At 40.1% G+C, this 10760-nt stretch overlaps 1 protein-coding gene across 1 annotated transcript in view; it reads right to left on the bottom strand.

Moving 5' to 3' along the window:
- Positions 1-1702: 1702 nt before the first annotated feature.
- Positions 1703-10760, bottom strand: part of MACROD2 (mono-ADP ribosylhydrolase 2) — a 1997895-nt gene continuing 1988837 nt past the window's right edge. Inside the window, exon 18 of the mRNA XM_049699229.1 lies at positions 1703-5296. The gene's annotated coding sequence lies outside the window, so the exon portion shown is untranslated. The remainder of the gene's footprint in view (positions 5297-10760) is intronic.

The raw sequence follows: 10760 nt of genomic DNA, 5'->3' as shown, positions 1-10760 counted from the left end.
GGGCATTATGGTAGAGGGAAAAAAGGGAGCACGAGTCTTCAAGCTTCTGCCTGAAGTGACATATGCCATTTCTGCCCACACATCATTGGCCGAAGCAATAAAGTCCAATTTCAGTGGGGCAAAGAAGCGTTCTCCTCCCTCAAGGGAAGGAAGTGTCTGTTGGTATAATTATCCCCCTCTAAATCTATATCCTTCTGTGCATCTTAACCAAGAAAGAGAGCTACATCTCCTTTCTGCTTTAGTCACAGATTCACTCTAGTTCTTATCAGAGAAACAATAACTTAAAAAGATTTACACCGAGTGTCAGTATTTTGTGTGCACGTGTCAAATCGGCCATTTCTCTAAATCTTATAAAAGTTTTTTCTTATCCTCATGGGTCTTTACTTTAGGGGCAAAATTTAAATCAACTTCAGTAGAAAGGATTTCATATTTCCTACCCAATTGTAAGGATTGTTGATTCATTTGGTAGAGACTTGAGCTGGAGAAAGGGCTATTTGCCTACAGTATTGAATAACAGAGTCCAGTGCTAATAAGTTACCAAGTGCATTTCCAAATGGCAAAGTAGAATATCTTGGCACTTTATTCATGTTTAAATTTGTGAGAGAGTTCAGGAATGTTTTAGAATTTCCATCTTCCAAACCAAGAAATGGAGGTGCTTTGTTTCTCAAAGCCCCACGCTGGGCCAGAGTTCCGGAAATATAAATGAGTATCATTATCCCTTTTAGTCCTGAGAACCACCAGCAAAGCTAAGCAGTGTTCAGTGACATCTTTTAAAGGCAAAGGGACAGAAGTGTTTGGGAGAGACACATAAGAGTGACAGGCAAAGAGATGAAAAATTGAATGTAGATTTAAAAGTTGAAATTGGCCATACTAGAATCGTGTCAAATTATCTTTACTGTCACCTTGAAGCATTTGTGTTGAGGTTGCCCACTGTGAGATAAGACTGTCCTGCGTACAGTTTTTTTCTCATCAAACTTGTTTATTATTGGAAAAACGTTCCTTTGGTACAGGAGTTTAAAAAACCTTATTCCCCTTTAACTGTTAAGTTCCTGGCTTTGTTGGATAAAGGGATTGACTTTCTTTCTTGCCTTTTAGAACAATACACCCCATAGCACTTCTTCTGTAGGAGATGGAGGGAATTAAATTTGATGGAATACAGATTTCCATTTTCAAAAGAACACTGAGTTTTTCCCATAGCGGTTTTTGTGGCTCCATTGCCAAACTCTTAACAATTTTGTAACTCAATCGTAATTCTGTCAACAGTAGGCTGAGGAGGATTGCGTCTGCGCTGCTCACATAGCCAGCGTGGTGACCATGCTCATAAAAGATGCTCAAAAAGAATTCCAGTTACGGATGATGGGTTCCAAAGGATGGGCCAGTGTTCATGGAACCATGGGCTTCATCTCAACAATTTATGTCTTGCACCTCAGAGGCTGTTGCTAGGGTAATTAGCTATGTAGTATTCAGAGAAAAATTTCACATTGGGATTTGTGTCTGTTCAAACTACTGTGTAGTTTAATTTTGAAAACATGGCCACAACACTGGCCAGTCTTAGCAGGGGAAGACTCTTGGTAAGTTACAGTTGACGTGCAGGGGCAATTTTAAATACACATATGTGCAATGAGGTATCTACTGTTAAATGAACATTTCTGAGTCATTAACTGCTCATGGCTAAGGAACAAACTTCACAAAATACAGATAATTCCACCTTATCTTCTCAAACAAATTTTATTCGTATTCTGCTCTAACAAATATAGTATGAAGGCAACAGTTGTTTAAGTTTTTTAGTGTATGGTACACATGAAAAGAAACAAACGTATTTAGAAGCAGTCCAGTATTTAAACGCTGGTTTAACAAAAGAGGCACATATTATTCTATTTAGCAGTTTATACCAGATCTCAGAAGACATTATTTTTTCCCTTGCAAGCAACAGACTACATTTATTTGCATTAAGTAAAAACATATCTTGATCAAGAAAATTACTTTTTTTCTGATTTTCCTTTATATCACAAATGTCAGGGTAAGGCAAATCCTTAATGAATCATATGATAAAAACCCTATTCCCCAAGAAAATATATTGAACATATTCTGCTAACTTTGTTATTTGTCAAAGCAAAGCCGACATGCACCACATACAGAGAAATGTCATTTCAAATCAACTGCATCAAGCGGAACTGTATTAATTCACAAAGAGGCTTTTCAGTGTTTCATAGAAAGATGTACAATTAGCTGCGCTGACTAACAGGTGACCCAGTATCATAGACCGTGTTTTGGACACCGCCTTTGTAAGCTTTTACGAAAGAAGGCTTGTCCATCGTCTGAATAGTTACCAGCTAGAGGACACATCCTTTGTCTCTCCTAAAACAAGTACCTTTTTAATTAGATCTATTATGTGGAAAGCCTACCTTGGTCCCACTCTCCCTCCTGTAAACCCTCATACCACCTAGCCTGGCTGGATTGTGGTTGGAAACTGACATACAGAATTCATGTTCCAGAGAATTCAATCAGCCTTTCAAACTTTCCATTGTACAGTCTGTGCAATGACAGCACCAGTGAAATAATGGTTTCCTGTGTCGTGGGTGTCTTCGATCTGGCCAAGAGCTAGATTTTTAATATTTTACTATTGAAATGGAAATTCACTTCATTATTTGTCCTAAAGCATACAATATTACCGCCAAATAGCAACCCAAAATCATAATGAGGCAAAAATGAAAACACAATCTAATCATAAAGTCAAGTGTAAACAAATTCAAGAGTGGGACTGATCATACTTACTCCTCACTCAGTTTCCTGGATACAGAGCTGACTTTCTTTTTCTATAGTTTTCAGGCAGAGCCCTCCCTCCTCTCATTCCTACCCCACCCACATTGAAAATGAATGAATGGCTATCATTGATGTCAAAGGCAACACCAGGACTGAAGTAATTCTGATCCCTACTGTTCCTACCAGAGACATTAGGTCTCTTTCATCTTTGTCCATTAAAGAAAATCTCCATCCTTCCTGCCTCCTCCTGTACTTTTCAACTTAACTCATTATTGAGCACGAGTAGCACTAATGCTTAGGAGTCATAGGAAAATGTGCTCCCAGAAGATTGTGCCTGTCAAGTACTTCACAAGAATGATGGCGACTTTCAGTTAAGTTATAACGATGACATGAGGGCTTCCCTGGTGGCGCAGTGGTTGAGAGTCCGCCTGCCGATGCAGGGGACACGGGTTCGTGCCCCGGTCCGGGAAGATCCCACATGCCGCGCGCGGAGCGGCTGGGCCCGTGAGCCATGGCCGCTGAGCCTGCGCGTCCGGAGCCTGTGCTCCGCAACGGGAGAGGCCACGACAGTGAGAGGCCCGCGTACCGCAAAAAAAAAAAAAAAAAAAAAAAATGACATGACATCTAGAAACTGTCAGTATTCCCATGGCATCATTTCCTGGATTATTGAAAACGAGGCTTTTCCTTGTTTTTCTACAAAGCGATGTCTAATGGCAGTAGAGGACGTAACAGTTTCTGTATCAAACCGTGGAATAATGGCAGAAGGGGAAATTAGCATGTTCTGAAATCACGGGGTCACTTAAATATTGTTGCTGCTAGGTTGATGAGCAGCTTAAAAAACTGAGGGTGTTAAAACATATTACACAGGTAGAAATACAACTTGTTAATTGTTCCAATAGACCAAGTAAGCCATCCAGGGAGGCAACAAATTCAGAAAGGCCAAAACAAAATTCATAGAAAGATAAGGTGAATTTTCTTTAGAGGAAAGAGCAAAACTGAAGAACTCCATGGAATATTTAGAAAGCAGAACACCCTTTTATTGTAGAAACGCTCGCCATTGCTTTTCTCCCTCTACAAAGAAAAAATATGCAGCTAACTTACTTATAGTTCTAAAGCCCTTATAAGGAAGGTGGATTTAAGAAGATATGGAAGAAATAGTGCGAGTTGCCAGAGAAACAAACAGATTGGTCTTAGAGCCGGGGAGGCTGTGGGAAGCAGGTGTCTTGCGTCCTGAGGCTTCTGTCCACGTTGGCCCTAGGATAGACATTTGTGACGACTTCTAACTTCCTCCTGGGCCCTTCACCCCTCATGCCCACTGTATCACTGACATCTTGGCTTATTACTACTGCTACTCTCCTTCAGTGTGCGCTGGGAGAGGGGACTAGCCATCAAGTTAGTCTTGGACTCAGCATGAACAAAAACACACCATGTAAAAGCAAACCAGGAAGCCAGAACTACAAGCAAGACCTCTAATCGCCTCTAACTTCAAATGAGAATCTGCTCTGTGGGTCATCAGTCCCTGGGTGAAGACAAGATGTTCTTTTATGAGAAACATATCTATAAAGAGAGATTTCAAGTGGAACTTTTCATATTCATAGGCGGATGCTTGGATCCTAAATGCAGCAGCCTCCTGTCTCTTAACTAAAATGCCTAGAGAAGTACCACCCCATACAGTTGTGTCACAAGGAGTTACATACATCTCCCAGGGGGGCTCCATGTGAAGCACCCAGTAAAGACCTCCTGAACCAGGTGAGCTCTGCTGAAAGTCGGTGTCAGAGAAGAACTCACCTGCCGTCCTGCTACCAAGGAAGACCTGACAGCAGCCAGGGCCCACCTTCCTTGTGATGCCTCCACGCTCTGCTCCGGATTAAACTCTACTTCCACAATCCTCCTGACAACCACACGCAACAACACCGTACCTTGGGAATCCCGGAATAAAACACCATTTTTAACTCATCGTCCTGACCTTTTTCCAAGTGATTTCTGATGGTTTTGCCCATTTTCTATCCTGCCTCCTTCATCCATGGATTCTAATACAGGGTTTGATGGTTCCTGAAATGCAGCCTGCAGCTTACCAAACAGTCACCTTCCTTCTCTTTCTTGGAAGAAACCACTGTACCAACCAGCTTTGTGAAATAACTGAGAAAGCAGACAGGAGCCAGGATACACATGTATGTCACACGTGCCACTGGGACCCTGGGGCAGAGTCGTGAGAGAAAAGACAGAAATGACAGGAATAGTGCCTGAAAGATGCATTCACGTGGGTCCCCCCACCAAATAAAACTTTTTTTTTTTTCCTTTTTTTCTTTCTCTTTCTGCCGGTAAACAGAACAAAATGCGGCTGGAGAAATTAGAGCAAAGGATTCCCCATCCTTCCGTGGGACTCGCCTCCCCCCCCTCCCCCACAGGGCACGCAGGTGTCTTTTTCCACCACCACCACCCCACCCCCCACCCCCCGGGGCCCGGGAGGCCTGCAATGCTGAGGACTGTCATTTACTTCCATTTCTTTGTTCCTTTGCTTCATCTTGTGCCCCTGCCGAAGATAAGGAGAAACCATTTGTTAGATTAAAGATATCTTCATAGGTTGAGCAAGGAATATCTTTTTCATACAGCCATTTAAATGCTTCTCACCCCTCAAATGTGCCTAGAAAGATCTTCTTTGACTATCCAAGAGCTTTGGATATCTGAGCTGTAATTGCAGGCACGGGATAAATCACTGCTAATAAATGTACGCGACATTGACAACTTGCTTGGCTGATGGGGGTGATTAACTCAACTCTTCAAGGTATTCTTTGAGAAACCTAATCTTGAACCAATGTGTCCTCCCTTCTCAGCCCTTTCATGTGCTCCAGTTTCCAGGGCTCATCATAGAAACAATAAGAATTTACATGACGCTGATTTGCAAAAGTCATTGATTGTCATCCCACCACTTTGAGATCTTATTAAGTAGGCATCTGCCGTGTTCTCCACTTGTAAAAGAACTCTAAGAAGATACCCTGCCTTAGAAGAACCTATAGGGAAATGCATAGATCTTAAGTATACTTCAAACTGTTTTGAAAAATGCATTTAACCCACATCATTCCCATTGGCCCAGAAAGGTCCCTTTTTAGTTATTAACCGTACAACTGATCTAATTTCTATCACCATAAATTTCATCTCTTCAAGGAAGAATTGGAGAGATGATCTCTGAGCTAACTTTCTATTCTAGTGTCCTATGAATCTTAAAAAAAAATCCTTTGAGGTGTGTGTGTGTATAGAAAAGCAATATCATGCTCATTGTAGATAATATTTAAAATACCCCAAAGTAGACAAGCAAGGATCCTGCATAATGCCTCTATTGACAATAACTTCTGTAGTTAATATTATGGAGCATTTCCTTATATTATTTTTCCATATCTTTCATATGTATATACACAATCATACATTTTAATTTTAACAATTAAAATTGTAAACAGGAAGAACATTACAGACAACCTTAAGACATATCTAGAATATGTTCACTATCCAGATTTAATATGTGTTAATATTTTTCAAATTTCCTTGTGATCTTTATTTTACTTTAAAAAAATAAAACATTATGGGTAAATTAAAGTATTTACAGATAAATTAAAACTATTTCTCTTCCTTCCCAGAGATTACTGAATCCTGATATTAGTGTGAATCAGCAACATGCATGTTTTTACACTTTTACACACATATGTATTTACAAATACAGACACAGTGGGAAGTATGTAGTGTCATCTTGTGTATTATAAAATGTACATAAATAGTAATTTGTCTTACTCTGTTTTTAACCATTCGTCAATTATTATTGTTATAAATTTATAATCAATATATATTTTGATGTTCCTTTGTGTTTACCATTTTTCTTGGCTTGCAGTTGTTTCCTGCACACTACTCTTTCCTCTGGGCTCAATTTTCTTCTTACTGTTGTGCCTCCTTTAGTAGCTTTTAGAGAAAACGTATGTGAGTAGCAAGTTTTTTCCCTGAAAATGGGATATCATTTTCCTTTTTAATTAATTAATTAAGTAAATTTTTTTGGCTGTGTTGGGTCTTTGTTTCTGTGTGAGGGCTTTCTCTAGTTGTGGCGAGCGGGGGCCACTCTTCATCGTGGTGCACGGGCCTCTCACTGTTGCAGCCTCTCTTGTTGTGGAGCACAGGCTCGAGACGTGCAGGCTCAGTAGTTGTGGCTCACGGGCCTAGTTGCTCCGTGGCATGTGGGATCTTCCCAGACCAGGGCTCGAACCTGTGTCCCCTGCATTGGCAGGCAGATTCTCAAGCACTGCGCCACCAGGAAAGCCCCTCATTTTCTTAAATGATAGTGAAACTAGTGAAGAACTCTATGTTGACAATTATTTTAATCCATGTTTTGAAGACTCAGAATTATTCCATTATCTTCTGACCTAAATTCTTGATCTTGGGAAGCTTGTTGTCTGTGCAATATCTATTTATTTATGGTTAACTCTCCTTTCCCTCTAATTGTTTTTTTTCTCATTGGTGTTCTGTAGTGCATAAGTGTGAATTTATTTTAAATATGTCCTTCTTGTAACTTATTATTCTTCTTTTAACTTAAAATTTATTACTTTCATCAATTCTTTTTAAAAGAACTCCTTTATTTTATTTATTTATTTATTCATTCCTGGCTGCGCTGTGTCTTCGTTTCTGCGCGAGGGCCTTCTCTAGTTGCGGCGAGCGGGGGCCACTCTTCATCGTGGTGAGTGGGCCTCTTACTATCACGGCCTCTCCTGTTGTGGAGCACAGGCTCCAGACACGCAGGCTCAGTAGTTGTGGCTCACGGACCCAGTTGCTCCGTGGCATGTGGGATCCTCCCAGACCAGGGCTCGAACCCACGTCCCCTACACTGGCAGGCAGACTCTCAACCACTGTGCCACCAGGGAAGCCCCTATTACTTTCATCAATTCTGATAAATCCTTGCCAGCATCTTTCAAATACTATCAACCAGCTCCTTTTAGAGCTCTTGTTGAATACAAAATTGTCTTGGTTATTCTCCTTCTATCCCTTATGTCTCCTCATGTGTCATTTATATTACTATATATTTACTTGCTTCCTCCAAATTGTTAATTTTTCAGAGTTTGCTTTTTTCTTACAGTTTTATATCTACTTTTTATCTTTTGCTGTCATTTAAATGTATATATTTTATAAAATCTTCAAAACGTTCTACTCTCAAGTTCTTATCATGCTAATCATCCTGTAATTTTATCCGCCAACTCTCACTCATGATGGACCATTTCCTTTTGTGTTTTGTAAGTCTTAAAACTGTAAACTCACCTTCAGAAATTTAATTCTTCTGTAGGAATTCCAAGGGATAGTTTTACATTTCCATTTGCTAACTCTCCCGGGGATAACACTGGTCTATAATCTAATATTAAATTAATTTTTCAGTTTGTATATTAACATATGACTTTGGATGGCATAAATTTGTGTTTCAAACGCATGGTGCATATATGTTTTCTACTTAGTATGGGAGTCTTTTTCTTTCCCCATGCAGCACCCTGGGCAGGCTCAAGTCTCCTTGTTAATTTCTTGAGCTGTGTTATGACTTACTTATGTAGAGCTATCAATTTCAGCTCCTTACCTTGAGTGACCCAAGGTCCCAGGTGGGCATTAAAACCCAAGTCTCTAGCCTTAGAGCCTATCTCTGCACCAGCAACCAAACTGCAGCCCTTGGGGCTGCTGGATCTTCAGCTCACTAGATTATTGCTTTGGTGTTCAAATTCCTCTTCACTTTTGACACCTTAGCTTTCATGTCAGCTGAGCTATATATTTTAAAATATTTTTGTTATAGTTTATCTCTCATTTCTAAGCATTTGTATTGAGAGGGGTTCTGCATTTTTTCCCCCACCTTTTCAGTCACCTATTGCTACAAAACAAGCCACTCCAAAACATAGTGGCCCCAAAACTCATGATTTATTGTTTCTAATGATTCTGTAATCTGGCTTGGGCTCAGCCTGGCAGTTCATCTGCTCCAGGTGTCATCCACTGGGGCCAGAACATCCAAAATGCCCTCTCACTTCCCAGAATCTCTCTCCATGTGGCCTTCCTCATTCTGTAGCACAGCTTGAACTCCTTACAGGGTGGATGGATTCCAAGAGTACAAAAATGGAAGTTACAAGGCCTCCTAAAGCCCAACCTGGAAGCCATGCTTGGCCAGCCATGTTCCTCTAGAATCAAAAGTTCAGATTCTATAACCATCTTTACATGCCCTCAAATACTTGTTAAATTATTTTTCAATTTGCACAGTGTTCTAGTGATTCATTGAACTGTTCTCCCGTTGTCATTTATGATAGCCCTGATTTTTTACAATTATAAATTACACAACACTAAACATTCTTGTATTATGTCTTTGAACTCTAATTCTATTTCCATTTCATGGTATTTCTTTAATTTCCCTGGAGGTATGATGCACAGATCGAAAGGTTCTTTCTTCCTGTTGAACTACCAATAATGTCTACAAACCCAGCTGTGGAAATATTTCTATGGGAACTGATGACATTCCTTAGGTCATACTGTTCGTTATGACAACTGTGTTCAGAAATGCACTGTTGTTTAGGGAGCAGTACGGTATCATCAAAGAATTTTGTCCTGGAAGTATTCGAACTTCCATTGATCAGCTAAGTGACCCTGTGCAGGTCACTTCTCCTTCCTGGAGGTGAGGGACTGCAGCAAAGAGGTAAGGGAGGAGCCATGATACATGGTTTTGCAATAAAGTTAAACTAATTTTGAACTTTAAGTTTTGACAACTTATTCATTTGGGTAAAGGTATGTAGATAGATTCATGTTTATAGTCAAGGAAAACATTTTGACATTGACCAAGGAAAACATTTATTTTGGTGCTGCATCTAGATATTGATCACACAGAAAAATAATAGTGTCTGTAAGAAAAAATCTAGATAAGTCTATAGTTTGTTGGCGGCAAAAGGGCAAAAGGTAAGGCAATACTGAAGAACTTGCATTTAAATTGTTCAGGTTTAATCTCACTTCATTACTTCTTAATGTAAACTTCTCTACTGTGTCATTTCTGCAGCTTAACAGGATAATCTTAAATACATAAACAAGGTTAAAAAAATGTTTTATAAGACCATGTTTGTATAAGTTTATATTTTTTAGCCGTCCTATGCTATACATGTATTGCACAAATGCTATTATATTTAGTTTTAAATGATGTTTAAAACCGTGATAGAAAGACAGCTGCCTGCTTTCACATGTTCTCAAACTTCAGTCGGCCACAATGCTGGAGCTTGAGCAATGTGTCTGCCATGATGCTGGTGCAACATGGCCTTCTGGGAGAGTGCAGAGGCCTACTGAGAAGATGCAGGGAAGATGAAGGGAGGTGTGAATGAAAAATGGTGCCTGCCTACACTGCCACCCTGATGGTGAGCCCTGAGGAGGCTCAGGATAAGAAAGAACAGGATACAGGATACAAAAGATAATGACCTCATGCTGTGTAGCCATGCGCATTGGGAAACCCACTCATCTTAGCTAAGACTTGCTCTGCTGGGGACACGAATAAGAACTGGCCATTCCACGATCTGAGCACTGTGGTGGTCTTATACCACTAGAGGGAAAACCTAAGACATGTAAGAGAAGCTGAAACAGCTCTGGGGCAAAACCTAGAGGAGTTAAGCTCACAAGCGGCACATTGCCTACCACACGATCATCGCTAGTGATTTTATTTTGACAAACCAACCTCTGAATGGGGAATAAAGCTTTCAAAACAAAAAGCAAAAGGGACAACAGATTATGAGCCTCCAACTAATACCCTAGCCAGGTTTATATACCTACAAAACTGCCTGATTTACCTGGGAATATCGTGCTCTGATAATGACTAAGAATGGGGCTCTTTTACTGCATATTCAGTTAAGCCTGCTTGATAAAAAAAAAAAACACATCTTTTCAGAATTCTGACCTTAAAGAAACAAAAGCTCTTCTAGGGGTAACTTGCATTTCTCTTCCTCTGTCTTTGAAATGTAAATGTT

The sequence above is a fragment of the Orcinus orca genome, chromosome 16 (genome assembly GCF_937001465.1).
Source record: "Orcinus orca chromosome 16, mOrcOrc1.1, whole genome shotgun sequence".
Classification (NCBI taxonomy): Eukaryota; Metazoa; Chordata; class Mammalia; order Artiodactyla; family Delphinidae; genus Orcinus; species Orcinus orca.
The sequence above is the reverse complement of the archived record's forward strand: the minus strand, read 5'-3'. Positions and strand labels throughout refer to the sequence as shown.